The following is a 16015-nucleotide window of genomic DNA, read 5'->3' on the forward strand; positions in this document are numbered from 1 at the left end:
AGTGAGAGCGTGATGTTGAAATAAATATTGAGTAACTGACACTTCAGACAAAATATGCTCAAATATTTTCTTTATTTTTGCTCCATTACAGAGAGTCCACAGCTGGATAGTTGCCATGGTAACAGACAGGCTGTAGTAAAAGTTTCAGTGGAATGAACTACATCTGGAGCTGACATGTGTACAGGAGAGAAACACGGAGCCACGCCCCCTGCTGATCAACACGCTGCTCGACCAATCACAGTGCAGAATAAAATAAAACATGACTTAATTATAACCAGTGACGTCACACCTGTTCTAGTAAATGAGTGAGGTGTTAAATCCCACACATCTATTCCTGACGTCAATCACACAGGGCTCCTACAACCACTTCCTGTCTAAATCTTGCCCCGCCTACATCTGTGACATCACATCCGTGTGAGATTGCTCATGTGGTAGTGATAGTAACACTGTCTTCTTGTTGTCAGAAAATAAAAATAAAGCCAAAGGCAGGATGAATGGCGCTGAAGTGAGACTGCCTAAGGACAGGCGCGTGGCCGCCATGTTTATTCACACACACACTGCACGGCTTTTTATAAACACACCGAGTCAGGTTTAATCATGAGGTAACAGGAATAGAGCTCAGAGATCAAACCTAACTTTCCGGCAGAGTTCAGTGCTCACTCACTGCTTCGTTTCATATTAACCTAAAAAAAACACGCTCGTGAACGCGCATCATGGAGGCTCCGGTACGCTGAGTCTCGTGCACGCGCACCGCCTGGAATCCTTCGGAGCCGCGGTGGCGTGCAAGACCTGCGCGGACGATCAGATTCCTAAGCCATGCGAGCAGTCACAGTCCCCGCTCAGCATGGTATGTAGATCGGCGGGGGGTGAACGCATCATGAAGGTGACGTAAGCGGGTTCGCTGTTTGTTTGTGTAGCTTAATGGTGAAAATGGCGGTGCGGAGAGAGAGAGAGAGCGAGCACTGCGAGGATTAAACACACGAAGAACGCCTCGCTCCGGGTGACAGTCTGCATGCGACTCGCGGCGACAGACGCGCAGACGTTTCCAGCGCAGGATTTATCTTCACTTCCGGCTTTAGTGCAAGGACGCGAAGGGAAAACGAGCTGCGTCCTGGATTTCAAATAGCTCTCGGCTAACTTCGTTAGCTTCGGCTAGCCTTCAACTAGCACACGCAACCTTATTGGCTAAAGCGTGATGTAGCCACGGCTCGTGCAAAAAAACAACCAACCAACCAAACAAACAAACAAGCAAAGAAACAACGCAAAACTTTCCGTGTTTTTTTTCACGGAATAACAGCGTGTGCACGCGCGCGGGGTCGGATTTAATAGCGCGTGGATTAATTACTCAATCAGAGATCATCAGAAGTGTAGCGCGTGCGCGCACTCGCGGCTTGTCAAAACATTTGCATTAAAAACTGAATGCAGGACTGATCTCTTCACCTGAGCAGGTAGGAGTGTGTGTGTGTGAGTGAGAGAGGGAGGGAGGGAGAGAGTGTGTGTGTGTGAGGGAGAGAGTGTGTGTGTGTGAGGGAGAGAGAAGAGTCGGGGTCATGTGATGGATTCATTTGCTTTTAGTAAACACACACATACACTCACACACAGCTAGCTAACCCTAGCTTAGCACACATTCCTGCTGTCACTCCATCCTCAGTGTTATATAACCGCGCGTCATTCTTCTCTACATGCTTCTGGATTAAAGTGTTTGTTGGCGCTGATGATTCTCATTCACATCATCTGTGCGTGTGTGCGTGGTTTCAAAACAACAGCTAACCAGCAGTTCCAGTTCAGCCAGTATGTCACCGCGGTGTTGTGATCGGGTGACCCGGAAACAGCTCCGCACGCACGCACGCACGCGCACGGCGTTGTGTGTGATTATGATCAGAGAGAGTGTATAAAGTTCTGAATGTGAGAACAGAAGTTGTGTGTTTTCAGGTTTCTCAGAGGAGGTTTGTGGAAGCTGAAGGGAGATGTGTGTGTTTGTGGTGAAGAGTGTGATGGTGTTTAATCTCTCAGAATGTTGCTGCTGTATTCAGGAGTTTTGTGTGTTACACCTTCAGAGGTTTTCTACACAATAACACGAACAAAAAAAAACAAACGTTTCATCAGTTTCAGTTTGAGGATCATGATGAAGCTGTTGTAGATGTTCTTCTCAGTGAAGATCTCACAGTCGGAGGTGTGGTTTATTATCGCAGGTGAACAGTCAGGTCTCAGGTGATGATCAGGAGGAAGGATGAATATTTCAGTGTAAGAATCTGAGCGGTGATGTCCAGATGTGTGGGTCAGAGCAGATGTCCAGAACAGCAGTTCCTGTGTGGTGTTCCTGGTGTTCAGGGTTAGAACCTAACCGGAAGTGCTCTAAGGCACCTACCAAAAACTGCTGCAGACCAGCTACATGGACACACTGCAGGAACTGGTCAGGAATGACTGAGGAACATGACAGAGAGTTGTTGATGTTGCCTTGGCCTCCAAAACAATCATCTGTGGCATGTGCTGGACAAACAGTGACCCAGCGACAGGCTCCATGATGTATGTGAGGAGAGGATACTCACCGTCTGGTCTGAGCTCTGTAGCACAAACTGAAACTCCTACAGCAGACACCTGAGCATCAGAACTGGACCAAGGAGCAGTGGAAGGAGAAGGGCTGGTCTGATCATCATGTGGAGGGCAGGTGAGTCTGATACCTGGAGAAGAGATGGGTGCTTTATGGGAAGAAGGTGAGCCGACAGAGGCAGTGCGATGTTCTGGACAATGTTGTGAAGACCAGCTTCACCCCTTCATGGACACAGTGCTCTCTGACACCCTGCAGGAACTGGTCAGGAACAACTGAGGAACATCACAGAGAGTTGTTGATCTTGACTTGGCCTTCAAGTCAATCAGCTGTGGCATGTGCTGGACAAACAAGTCTGATCCATGGAGTCCATACCTCGATGGCTCTGAGCTGTTTTGGCATGAAGAAGAACATGTTGCCACAATGAAATGACCTGTGCTGCTGTGCAGTGTGAATCACGGTCATGTTACACATCCTACAAATCAAGACCCTCAACATCACACCACATGTCCATGCTGAACATCTCATTCCAGCTCCACTCATCTGAGAAGGTTCTCCACTAGATGTTGTGATTCATTAAGCTAGAAGATCATTAGTGAGATCATCCCAGTGGGGTTGAGGTCAGAGGACACTCCAGGTTTTCACTCTAACCTTCATGTCTTCATGGAGCTGCTTTGTGCACAGGGACATGGTCCTGCTGGAGCAGGGTTTGTAGCTCCACTGAAGGGAAAGTGTAACTCTACAGCATACAGAGATCTTCTAGAGAACTGTGTGCTTTATACTCTGTGGAGGAGAAGAAGCAGCAATTGTGTGTGTGTGTCTGTGGCTCTGTGGTGGAGATGGTGTTGGAGTTCTGGTGTTCTTTCTGTTGTAACAAAGCCTCTGCTGGTCTGTAAAGTTTAATTAGACACATTTACAGATCAGTTCTGTTACTGTGGTCTGATTAAAGGTGAGAGATCTCTTCATACCATCTTCTCACATGGAGCTCCAGAGTCAAACATGGATACACTTCACACACTGGGAGATGTTCAGGTCAAGTCTGTTGGATCTGAGCTGTGGTGATGAGCTTAATGTGATGATGATCTGAGATCAGATCTTCTAGTTGATTGAGAGTGAGATGGGAGGGACGGAGGGAGGTAGAGAGAGAGAGAGACCCCATGTCAGCTGATGGAGTTTGTAGTGAAGATCAGAGAGATGGTTTCAGTGTATCAGCTAATTTTTAAGTTCTCATTCTTACAGCTGACTTTTACACATTTTGAAGGTTTTTCAGTTTTTTTTTATCTGGTCAATAAAAAAAAGAGTGAATGACACAATCCACAATGAAGAGATGATGCATTAAGGATATTTAAGGAGAAAGGAAAGCTAGTTGGAGCTCTAGAGCTAGCGTGATGTCCTGCAGAGACTGAATGGACACGTCATCAGATAATCAGATGCTCCAGATATCCGGCTTGTGGAGCTCTAATATAACCGTGAGGTGTGTATATGATGAACAAGAGTGGGGGGAGTACTGAGCCATGAGGAACACCTCGACCGACATGGCAGTGGAGCGTTTCTGTTCTTCTAAAGTGATCAGCTGTGTTCTGTTGTAGAAATCTGGACAGTTTTTAGGGAAATGCAGATGAAGGACAGTTTCTTTACTTCCAGAAAAACCCGTAGCCCTGCAGTAGCCCCACCCCCACATTACATCAAAACAGAGCAGAGTACTCGACTCTACAGAGGACGAGGTTTTAAATTGTTCTTTAAACGAGCCGAAAAATTATAAAGACACGAAATAGCAAGAATTTGAGTAAACACGAGCGACTGCCCAAATCAGAGGGTCATTACGTTAATTAGAGGTCAGTGGAGCGTAGAGAAAGGTGATGAGCAGAACCTCCAGGACTGCTGCAGCTGTTTTTTTTTTTGTTTTTATTTTTTTTTTTACCTCAGTTTGTGACGCAACTTGTGGAGTTTGTGTGTGGAAAATGACTGGGATTGGTGAAAGCACCAGCACAGGATGATGATCTCCTCTCAGTGAGACGTCTGTCATGAGTTCCTCTGAGAGCTGTACTGTTCACACACCTGAACGAAGAACGCGTCTTGATGATGTCACACGCAGCGTCTCGGAGCAAATCGCGGGAAAAACTGCTGGCTCTCTTGATTTTGTGACTGAATCCTCGCTTCAGTCTCAGGCTCGAGGTGTGAGGGATTTTTACTTCATTCTCAGAAGTCCTCTAGATTCTAGAAGTTTCTAGCAGAAATGATCAGAACCTAGATGTCTGGAGGGTTTTCCTGAGCCGCTGGGCCAAATAGTGTCTTTTTAAAACACATTATTTTCCCATTTGACTCAGGAATCTCTCTCTCTCTCTCTCTCTCTCTCTCTCTCACACACATACACACACACACACACACACAGCGTGTTTATCAGAGGCGATAAATATGGTCTAATCACGATTTTACATTTTTTTTCAAGGCAGATTTTTAATTCCTCACTGGGGAAAAATAAATCTTTAGCATTATTCTGTGCTATAGGTGATTTGGACCCAGACAAGACCCAGCGGTCAGAGAGGGTCTACATCCATTCATGAACTTTCTAATCCTTCTTTATCTCTCTCCGATTCATTCAGAGCCGTTTCAGAGCGTATAAAACCTTTCTTTGTCTCTGTCACAGGTTGCGGTCAGTGTGCCATTGTTTCCCTGCGGCCGCAGTGGGATGGTGCTGCATGACAGCGAGGGCATGGCACTGTAGCCCCTTCTGCCTCACGTCTCTGTTTGTCTGTCACCATCGCAGCAGGCCGGTACCGTGGACCACACGCAGCAGGACTTCCCTCCATGAGCACGTAAGTTCACGCCGTCAGGCTCTGCTCCTACGTCTCCTCATCTTCTTCTCAGTCTGAAGCTTGATGATGATGGGGGTACAGCTGTACTCTCTGTACTGTGTTGAATATTCAGGTGCGGTGGCTCGTGTCTGTGTGTAGAAGACCACGCTGCTCCTGTTCTGGCTAGTTAATAATACTATCAGGTTATACAATAGGTCAAAGGTCAGGTTGTGTGTATTTTACAACAGTGCAACTTTAACGTCTGTTTACTCCGAAAGCTTTCAGCTTGTCTTTCACTACAGTACACTACAGTAGAGTTACAATAACATAAGAACGTTACAGGAACATAACAGGAACGTTATAGGAGCATTATAAGAACGTTGCAGGAACATTACAGGAGAGTTACAGGAGCATTACAAGAACGTTACAGGAGAATTACAAGAACATTACAGGAGAATTACAAGAACGTTACAGGAACACTACAGTAGAGTTACAATAACATAAGAACGTTACAGGAACATAACAGGAACATTATAGGAGTGTTACAGGAACATTACAGGAGCGTTACAAAAATGTTACAGAAACATTACAGGAGAGTTACAGTAACATAAGAACATTACAGGAGCGTTACAGGAACATAACAGGAACATTACAAGAACGATACAGGAACATTACAGGAGCGTTACAAGAATGTTACAGGAACATTACAGGAGCGTTACAAGAATGTTACAGGAATGTTACAGGAACATTACAGGAGCATTAGAGGAACGTTACAAGAACATTACAGGAGAGTTTCTATAATATAACAAGAACGTTACAGGAGTGTTACAGGAACGTTATAGGAACATTATAAAAACGTTACAGGAGTGTTACAGGAACACTACAGGAGCGTTACAAGACTGTTACAGGAGTGTTACAGGAACACTACAGGAGCGTTACAAGACTGTTACAGGAGTGTTACAGGAACACTACAGGAGCGTTACAAGACTGTTACAGGAGTGTTACAGGAACACTACAGGAGCGTTACAAGACTGTTACAGGAGTGTTACAGGAACACTACAGGAGCGTTACAAGAATGTTACAGGAGTGTTACAGGAAGACTACAAGAGCGTTAAAAGAACATTACAGGAACACTACAGTAGAGTTACAATAACATAAGAACGTTACAGGAACATAACAGGAACGTTACAGGAACATTACAAGAACGTTACAGGAACATTACAGGAGAGTTACAATAACATAAGAACGTTACAGGAACATAACAGGAACATTACAGGAGCGTTACAAGACCGTTACAAAAACATTACAGAAACATTACAGGAGAGTTACAATAACATAAGAACGTTACAAGAACGATACAGGAACATTACAGGAGCGTTACAAGAATGTTACAGGAACATTACAGGAGCGTTAGAGGAACGTTACAAGAACATTACAAGAACATTACAGGAGAGTTTCTATAATATAACAAGAACATTACAGGAGTGTTACAGGAACGTTATAGGAACATTATAAAAACGTTACAGGAGTGTTACAGGAACACTACAGGAGTGTTACAAGACTGTTACAGGAGTGTTACAAGAATGTTACAGGAAGACTACAAGAGCGTTAAAAGAACGTTACAGGAGTGTTACAGGAACACTACAAGAGCGTTACAAGAATGTTACAGGACTGTTACAGGAGCGTTACAAGAACGTTACAGGAGTGTTACAGGAACACTACAAGAGCGTTACAAGAATGTTACAGGAGTGTTACAGGAACACTACAGGAGCGTTACAATAATATAACAAGAATGTTACAGGAGTATTACAGGAACATTACAAGAACATTTACGGGAGTGTTATAGGAACATTACAAGAACATTTACGGGAGTGTTATAGGAACATTACAAGAACATTTACGGGAGTGTTATAGGAACATTACAAGAACATTTACGGGAGTGTTATAGGAACATTACAAGAACATTTACGGGAGTGTTATAGGAACATTACAAGAACATTTACAGGAGTGTTATAGGAACATTACAAGAACATTTACAGGAGTGTTATAGGAACATTACAGGAATGTTGCAGGAACATTACAGGAACGTTACAGGAATGTTGCAGGAATGTTGCAGGAATGTTGCAGGAACATTACAAGAATATTATAGAATATAAGAACATTACAGGAATCTTTCTGATGTCATGTGACATGTGGTGCTGACATGTGAACCTTTATTTTACTCCCTGAGGTTTTCACTAAATATATCTCCTAATGGGGTTCCAGATGCTAGCTTTTTAACAGTAGCTGACCATTAGCATGCTAGCAGCTAACAATATATTAGCCAATCCTCCATAAATACATAGTTCAGTAAAATCACACAGTTTTATCTTCTCCATTCTGTCTGTACCGTGACACAGAAGCAGGAGGATTATGGGTAACACAGAGTCTCGGAAGTTATGTTCATGTCATCGTCTGTTTGTTTTTCCTCCAGTGAATTCTGTATGCAAATCATGAAGCAGTATAATTCCGCCCTTTTTGAATACATTTGGATATTAATGACACCACAGTGGAGCACCAATTATGTCGTTATGGCTGGTCAGTCTGTTTCTGTAGACCACAACCATCACTTTCATTACATAAACCACAGGAGCTGACAGTCTATAGACAGTATGTGTACATGGCCACTTAATTAGGAGCGTCCATGCAGTTATTTAATCAGCCAATCACATGGCAGGAGCTTCAGTTAATGTTCAGGTCAGACATCAGGACAAAGAGATGTCTGAACTATGAGACTTGACCTGTGTGATGGACAGTAGATGTGCTGGATGAGTGGATTATAAGCTGCGGGTGTTTTTGTGGATTTAATTATGGACTCATGTAGAGTCAGTATTTATGGACAGATCTCTGACTCGTATAATCAGCTTTATTTAAACGGTGATTACAGTAAAGAGGGCATCATGTGGTCAGATCAATACCTGGCTGCTGTTACAGGAAACTGTTGTGTAATGCAGTGTGTTGGCTCATGAGCTGTTCATGGAACCGTATTAGTGTTCTTACGGTTTCACTGTTTCTCCATCAGAACCATCGAGGTTGTGCTTTCATGCCACTGTTTCCCCACAGCTTCACTCTTCTTCACCTGATGATGATAAAGTGCTCAATGCTGAGGTCTTTAGAGGATTCTGATCATTACTGCAGTATCTCTGGGGGTCTGTCAGGTCTCCTGGCACAACCATGCTGTCCACTTTATTATGAACAGTGTGTGTGAGTCTATGTTTATGATGGGTTCAGAGCTAACATCCATGCAGCGGTTAAAGTCTCACAGTTCGGACATTTTCTTCATTCTGATGTTTGACGTGAACCTGAACCTGTGGGAGTTCACACACTGTGATTGATGATTAGAGAACTGCATGAGCATATAGGTGTTCCTAATAAAGTGGATGGTCGCATCTAGATTGATGTGTAGGTGATGAAGGTGTTTGATCCTGTGGAGGTTTCACACGTTTTTTTTTGTCTTGTTATGGAGACGTTCCAGGAAGCTCTGTCTTCTATTGTCTCACGCTGAAACCAAAACAAACCAAAGTTCTGGCCGAGGTTCAGATGAAGAACAATGAAACGTAGATGATGTTTAGAAGAACATGACGTGTCTCAACATATCATGTGCAACCTGCACAACACACACACACTGTGTGTAAGGTGTGTATGGAACGTATAGAGTTATTGGATACTCTGAGAATCTGTTTAAAACATTTTGTGTATTAAACACATGGTGTGGGTCGAGTCGCTGGGGAAGAACCTGAGCTGAGGCAGCATGTTTGTTTGCCTCCGAAGCTCCATGTTAGCACGGTTCCTCAGTCATTTTCTCTAGGTTCTGAACCTTCTCTGGTTCCTGTAGAAAAACCTGACTGAGTATAAACACATCAGAGCTCATATTGATGTTCCTTCATGTCCTTCATGTTATTTTTTGTCCTTTATGTTCTTCACGTCTCTTCACATTCCTTCATGATCTTCATGTCTCTTCATGTTCCTTAATGTCTCTTCATGTCCTTCATGTTCCTTGATGTCCTTCATGTCTCATGTCCTTCATGTTCCTTTATGTCTCTTCATGTCCTTCATATCCTTCATTTTCCTTCATGTTCCTTCGTGTTTTTTCACGGCCTTCATGTTCCTTCATGTTTCTTCATGTCTCTTCATTATCCTTCATGTTCCTTTATGTCTCTTCATGTCCTTCATATCCTTCATGTTCCTTCATGTCTCTTCATGTCCTTCATGTTCCTTTATGTCTCTTCATGTTCCTTTGTCTGTTCATGTTCATGTTCCTTCATGTCTCTTCATGTCCTTCATTATCCTTCATGTTCCTTCATGTCACTTCATGTCCTTCATATCATTCATTTTCCTTCATATTCCTTCATGTCTCTTCATGTCTCTTCATGTCCTTCATTTTCCTTCATGTCACTTCATGTTCCTTCATATCCTTCATGTTCCTTCATGTCACTTCATGTTCTTCATATCCTTCATTTTCCTTCATGTTCCTTTGTCTCTTCATGTCCTTCAGCCTCTGGTCAGTATTATCAGTATTCTGTGTCCAGGATGGTCACTCTGAGGCTCAGCATTTACTCAGATTGCTGAAGTTCCTTTTTTTCAGAGTGCTGAATTCATGTGGTGCTTAAATATGAGTGGAATTCACGCCAAGGCAGATCACATGATCTTACAGAGGAGTGAAAGATTCCAGCTCACTTTCTGCTCTTTAATTAGGAGATCTAGAGAAATCCAGTCTTACAGAGCTACACTGGGGTGAAAGGTTGAACTTTTATAGATTTAATTTAAAACGGATTAAATTCACTTCCTTTACACACTAATCTGTGATGAAAAAGTCACAACAGGTTTTTAGAAATAACCGGAAGTGTGTGTGATGTCAGAGATGATTAGAGTGAGGTGTGTGTGTGTGTTACGGATCTGAGGGATGTGGAGCAGGTGGTGTTAAATAAAACTGAACCTCATTTTCAGATACACCCCCGAAAACTGGCTCCACCCCTCCTGCATACGACACACACGCTTCAGGAGATATGAGGTTGTTATCTGATTGGTCGGATTCTGCAGAGTGACAGTGTTTGGATACAAAGCCGTGGTGATGCTCTGCTTCCCTTGTGGAAGAAGGAAGTCATCTTGTTTACAAACTGGGAGCGTTTGTAAACATCTGAATTTCCAATTAACAAGCAGTTCATGGTCCAGACTCATTAATCTGCACGAGTTTTCTATAGCTGCATTGAAGGTCTGCGTTTGTAGGCTTTAAACATGTCAATGAATAAAACGGACTGTGATTGGTTGTTTTAGCTGTCAATCAAACAAGCTTCTTTGGTCAGTAAAGTAAGCTGCTGTGGAGGTCAGACCTTCTGTGGTCAGTCTGAAGCTCCGACTAGGTGAGACTAGAGTGAACATTAGCTTCTTTATCAACATGATGCAGTCACCTTCACTTTCACATTTTTAACCTCTGCTTGTTGAAAAGAACAATCAACGATGTGTCATGTGACCTGTGTAATTACTGGTATTTCATTAGTTTTGTTTTTCTAGAGTGTTAGTGTATGTAATCCCACAGGAAGCACTGTAACACTCAGTCTCCACGATGTGTTTCCTCTTCTGTTGTTGTTGTGAAGAATCTCTTTAACCTATACTGGATATTAAAGTTCAGCGTTTAAAATAAAAAGTTTTCTTTCTCTGATGTTTTTAGCGGTTACAACATGTGTGTAAACTTTTTTTTATCTCCATGGTGTCTAATCAGATCTGATGCCGGTGTTAAATGACCTCATCGTGCACACAGTCAGAGGAATTAGAGCTGAAGGAATCAGAATTTATTCATCAGTCTTTTTCAGATTAAGAAGATTTAAAAAAGTAAATTATCAGGTGGTGTAGTTTACATAGGTGTGTAGAGGTGGTGTAGAGGTGTATACAGGTGTGTCCAGGTGGTGTACAGGTTGTGTAGAGGTGGTGTACAGGTGTGAAGAGGTGGTGTACAGGTTGTGTAGAGGTGGTGTACAGGTGTGTGTACAGGTGTGTGTGTAGAGGTGGTGTACAGGTGTGTGTGTAGAGGTGGTGTACAGGTGTGTGTAGAGGTGGTGTACAGGTGTGTGTAGAGGTGGTGTACAGGTTGTGTAGAGGTGGTGTACAGGTGTGTGTAGAGGTGGTGTACAGGTGTGTGTAGAGGTGGTGTACAGGTGTGTGTGTAGAGGTGGTGTACAGGTTGTGTAGAGGTGGTGTACAGGTGTGTGTGTAGAGGTGGTGTACAGGTTGTGTAGAGGTGGTGTACAGGTTGTGTAGAGGTGGTGTACAGGTGTGTGTAGAGGTGGTGTACAGGTGTGTGTACAGGTGTGTGTGTAGAGGTGGTGTACAGGTGTGTGTGTAGAGGTGGTGTACAGGTGTGTGTAGAGGTGGTGTACAGGTGTGTGTAGAGGTGGTGTACAGGTGTGAAGAGGTGGTGTACAGGTTGTGTAGAGGTGGTGTACAGGTGTGTGTACAGGTGTGTGTGTAGAGGTGGTGTACAGGTGTGTGTGTAGAGGTGGTGTACAGGTGTGTGTAGAGGTGGTGTACAGGTGTGTGTAGAGGTGGTGTACAGGTTGTGTAGAGGTGGTGTACAGGTGTGTGTAGAGGTGGTGTACAGGTGTGTGTAGAGGTGGTGTACAGGTGTGTGTGTAGAGGTGGTGTACAGGTTGTGTAGAGGTGGTGTACAGGTGTGTGTGTAGAGGTGGTGTACAGGTTGTGTAGAGGTGGTGTACAGGTTGTGTAGAGGTGGTATACAGGTGTGTGTAGAGGTGGTGTACAGGTGTGTGTAGAGGTGGTGTACAGGTGGTGTACAGGTTGTGTAGAGGTGGTGTACAGGTTGTGTAGAGGTGGTGTACAGGTGGTGTACAGGTGTGTGTAGAGGTGGAGTACAGGTTGTGTAGAGGTGGTGTACAGGTGTGTAGAGGTGGTGTACAGGTGTGTAGAGGTGGTGTACAGGTGTGTGTAGAGGTGGTGTACAGGTTGTGTAGAGGTGGTGTACAGGTTGTGTAGAGGTGGTGTACAGGTGTGTGTAGAGGTGGTGTACAGGTGTGTGTAGAGGTGGTGTACAGGTGTGTGTAGAGGTGGTGTACAGGTGTGTGTGTAGAGGTGGTGTACAGGTGTGTGTGTGTAGAGGTGGTGTACAGGTGTGTGTGTAGAGGTGGTGTACAGGTGTGTGTGTAGAGGTGGTGTACAGGTGTGTGTAGAGGTGGTGTACAGGTGTGTGTAGAGGTGGTGTACAGGTGTGTAGAGGTGGTGTACAGGTGTGTAGAGGTGGTGTACAGGTGTGTAGAGGTGGTGTAGAGGTGGTGTACAGGTGTGTGTAGAGGTGGTGTACAGGTGTGTAGAGGTGGTGTAGAGGTGGTGTACAGGTGTGTGTAGAGGTGGTGTACAGGTGTGTGTAGAGGTGGTGTACAGGTGTGTGTAGAGGTGGTGTACAGGTGTGTGTAGAGGTGGTGTAGAGGTGGTGTACAGGTGTGTGTAGAGGTGGTGTAGAGGTGGTGTACAGGTTGTGTAGAGGTGGAGTACAGGTGTGTGTAGAGGTGGAGTACAGGTGTGTGTAGAGGTGGTGTACAGGTGTGTGTAGAGGTGGAGTACAGGTTGTGTAGAGGTGGTGTACAGGTGTGTAGAGGTGGAGTACAGGTTGTGTAGAGGTGGTGTACAGGTGTGTAGAGGTGGTGTACAGGTGTGTGTAGAGGTGGTGTACAGGTGTGTGTAGAGGTGGTGTACAGGTGTGTAGAGGTGGTGTACAGGTGTGTAGAGGTGGTGTACAGGTTGTGTAGAGGTGGTGTACAGGTATGTGTAGAGGTGGTGTACAGGTTGTGTAGAGGTGGTGTACAGGTGTGTAGAGGTGGTGTACAGGTGTGTGTAGAGGTGGAGTACAGGTTGTGTAGAGGTGGTGTACAGGTGTGTGTAGAGGTGGTGTACAGGTGTGTGTAGAGGTGGTGTACAGGTGTGTGTAGAGGTGGAGTACAGGTTGTGTAGAGGTGGTGTACAGGTGTGTAGAGGTGGTGTACAGGTGTGTGTAGAGGTGGTGTACAGGTGTGTGTAGAGGTGGAGTACAGGTTGTGTAGAGGTGGTGTACAGGTGTGTAGAGGTGGTGTACAGGTGTGTGTAGAGGTGGTGTAGAGGTGGTGTACAGGTGTGTAGAGGTGGTGTAGAGGTGGTGTACAGGTTGTGTAGAGGTGGTGTACAGGTGTGTGTAGAGGTGCTGTACAGGTGTGTGTGTAGAGGTGGTGTACAGATGTGTAGAGGTGGTGTACAGGTGTGTAGAGGTGGTGTACAGGTGTGTAGAGGTGGTGTACAGGTGTGTGTAGAGGTGCTGTACAGGTGTGTGTAGAGGTGGTGTACAGATGTGTAGAGGTGGTGTACAGGTGTGTGTAGAGGTGCTGTACAGGTGTGTGTAGAGGTGGTGTACAGATGTGTAGAGGTGGTGTACAGGTGTGTGTAGAGGTGCTGTACAGGTGTGTGTAGAGGTGCTGTACAGGTGTGTGTAGAGGTGGTGTACAGGTGTGTAGAGGTGGAGTACAGGTTGTGTAGAGGTAGTGTACAGGTGTGTAGAGGTGGTGTACAGGTGTGTGTAGAGGTGGTGTACAGGTGTGTGTAGAGGTGGTGTACAGGTGTGTAGAGGTGGTGTACAGGTTGTGTAGAGGTGGTGTACAGGTATGTGTAGAGGTGCTGTACAGGTTGTGTAGAGGTGGTGTACAGGTTGTGTAGAGGTGGTGTACAGGTGTGTAGAGGTGGTGTACAGGTGTGTAGAGGTGGAGTACAGGTTGTGTAGAGGTGGTGTACAGGTTGTGTAGAGGTGGTGTACAGGTGTGTGTAGAGGTGGTGTACAGGTGTGTGTAGAGGTGGAGTACAGGTGTGTGTAGAGGTGGTGTACAGGTGTGTAGAGGTGGTGTACAGGGGTGTGTAGAGGTGGTGTACAGGTGTGTGTAGAGGTGGAGTACAGGTTGTGTAGAGGTGGTGTACAGGTGTGTAGAGGTGGTGTACAGGTGTGTAGAGGTGGTGTACAGGTGTGTGTAGAGGTGGTGTAGAGGTGGTGTAGAGGTGGTGTAGAGGTGGTGTACAGGTGTGTAGAGGTGGTGTAGAGGTGGTGTACAGGTTGTGTAGAGGTGGTGTACAGGTGTGTGTAGAGGTGGAGTACAGGTGTGTGTAGAGGTGGTGTACAGGTGTGTGTAGAGGTGGAGTACAGGTTGTGTAGAGGTGGTGTACAGGTGTGTAGAGGTGGAATACAGGTTGTGTAGAGGTGGTGTACAGGTGTGTGTAGAGGTGGTGTACAGATGTGTAGAGGTGGTGTACAGGTGTGTGTAGAGGTGGTGTACAGGTGTGTGTAGAGGTGGAGTACAGGTTGTGTAGAGGTGGTGTACAGGTGTGTGTAGAGGTGGTGTACAGGTGTGTGTAGAGGTGGTGTACAGGTGTGTGTAGAGGTGGTGTACAGATGTGTAGAGGTGGTGTACAGGTGTGTGTAGAGGTGGTGTACAGGTGTGTGTAGAGGTGGTGTACAGGTGTGTGTAGAGGTGGTGTACAGGTGTGTGTAGAGGTGGTGTACAGATGTGTAGAGGTGGTGTACAGGTGTGTGTAGAGGTGCTGTACAGGTGTGTGTAGAGGTGCTGTACAGATGTGTAGAGGTGGTGTACAGGTGTGTGTAGAGGTGGTGTACAGGTGTGTGTAGAGGTGCTGTACAGGTGTGTGTAGAGGTGCTGTACAGGTGTGTGTAGAGGTGGTGTACAGGTGTGTGTAGAGGTGGTGTACAGGTGTGTGTAGAGGTGGTGTACAGGTGTGTGTAGAGGTGGTGTACAGGTGTGTGTAGAGGTGGTGTACAGGTGTGTGTAGAGGTGGTGTACAGGTGTGTGTAGAGGTGGTGTACAGGTGTGTGTAGAGGTGGTGTACAGATGTGTAGAGGTGGTGTACAGGTGTGTGTAGAGGTGGTGTACAGGTGTGTGTAGAGGTGGTGTACAGGTGTGTGTAGAGGTGGTGTACAGATGTGTAGAGGTGGTGTACAGGTGTGTGTAGAGGTGGTGTACAGGTGTGTGTAGAGGTGGTGTACAGATGTGTAGAGGTGGTGTACAGGTGTGTGTAGAGGTGGTGTACAGGTTGTGTAGAGGTGGTGTACAGATGTGTAGAGGTGGTGTACAGGTGTGTGTAGAGGTGGTGTACAGGTGTGTGTAGAGGTGGTGTACAGGTGTGTAGAGGTGGTGTACAGGTGTGTGTAGAGGTGCTGTACAGGTGTGTGTAGAGGTGGTGTACAGGTGTGTGTAGAGGTGGTGTACAGATGTGTAGAGGTGGTGTACAGGTGTGTGTAGAGGTGGTGTACAGGTGTGTGTAGAGGTGGTGTACAGATGTGTAGAGGTGGTGTACAGGTGTGTGTAGAGGTGGTGTACAGATGTGTAGAGGTGGTGTACAGATGTGTAGAGGTGGTGTACAGGTGTGTGTAGAGGTGCTGTACAGGTGTGTGTAGAGGTGGTGTACAGATGTGTAGAGGTGCTGTACAGATGTGTAGAGGTGGTGTACAGGTGTGTGTAGAGGTGGAGTACAGGTGTGTGTAGAGGTGGTGTACAGGTGTGTGTAGAGGTGGTGTACAGGTGTGTGTAGAGGTGGTGTACAGGTGTGTGTAGAGGTGGAGTACAGGTGTGTGTAGAGGTGGTGTACAGGTGTG

General features: G+C 45.5%; 1 protein-coding gene across 3 annotated transcripts in view; it reads left to right on the top strand.

The window, feature by feature from the left end:
* Positions 1-898: 898 nt before the first annotated feature.
* ncoa1 (nuclear receptor coactivator 1) overlaps positions 899-16015 on the top strand; it is a 37365-nt gene continuing 22248 nt past the window's right edge. For 2 of the 3 annotated variants that reach the window (XM_058392011.1, XM_058392013.1), the window contains exons 1-2: positions 899-1448; positions 5196-5364. The gene's annotated coding sequence lies outside the window, so the exon portion shown is untranslated. Of the gene's footprint in view, positions 1449-4490; positions 4724-5195; positions 5365-16015 lie in introns of those variants that run through there. The other variant, XM_058392012.1, reaches the window with a different exon arrangement.

The sequence above is a fragment of the Hemibagrus wyckioides genome, linkage group LG06 (assembly GCF_019097595.1).
Source record: "Hemibagrus wyckioides isolate EC202008001 linkage group LG06, SWU_Hwy_1.0, whole genome shotgun sequence".
Classification (NCBI taxonomy): domain Eukaryota; kingdom Metazoa; phylum Chordata; class Actinopteri; order Siluriformes; family Bagridae; genus Hemibagrus; species Hemibagrus wyckioides.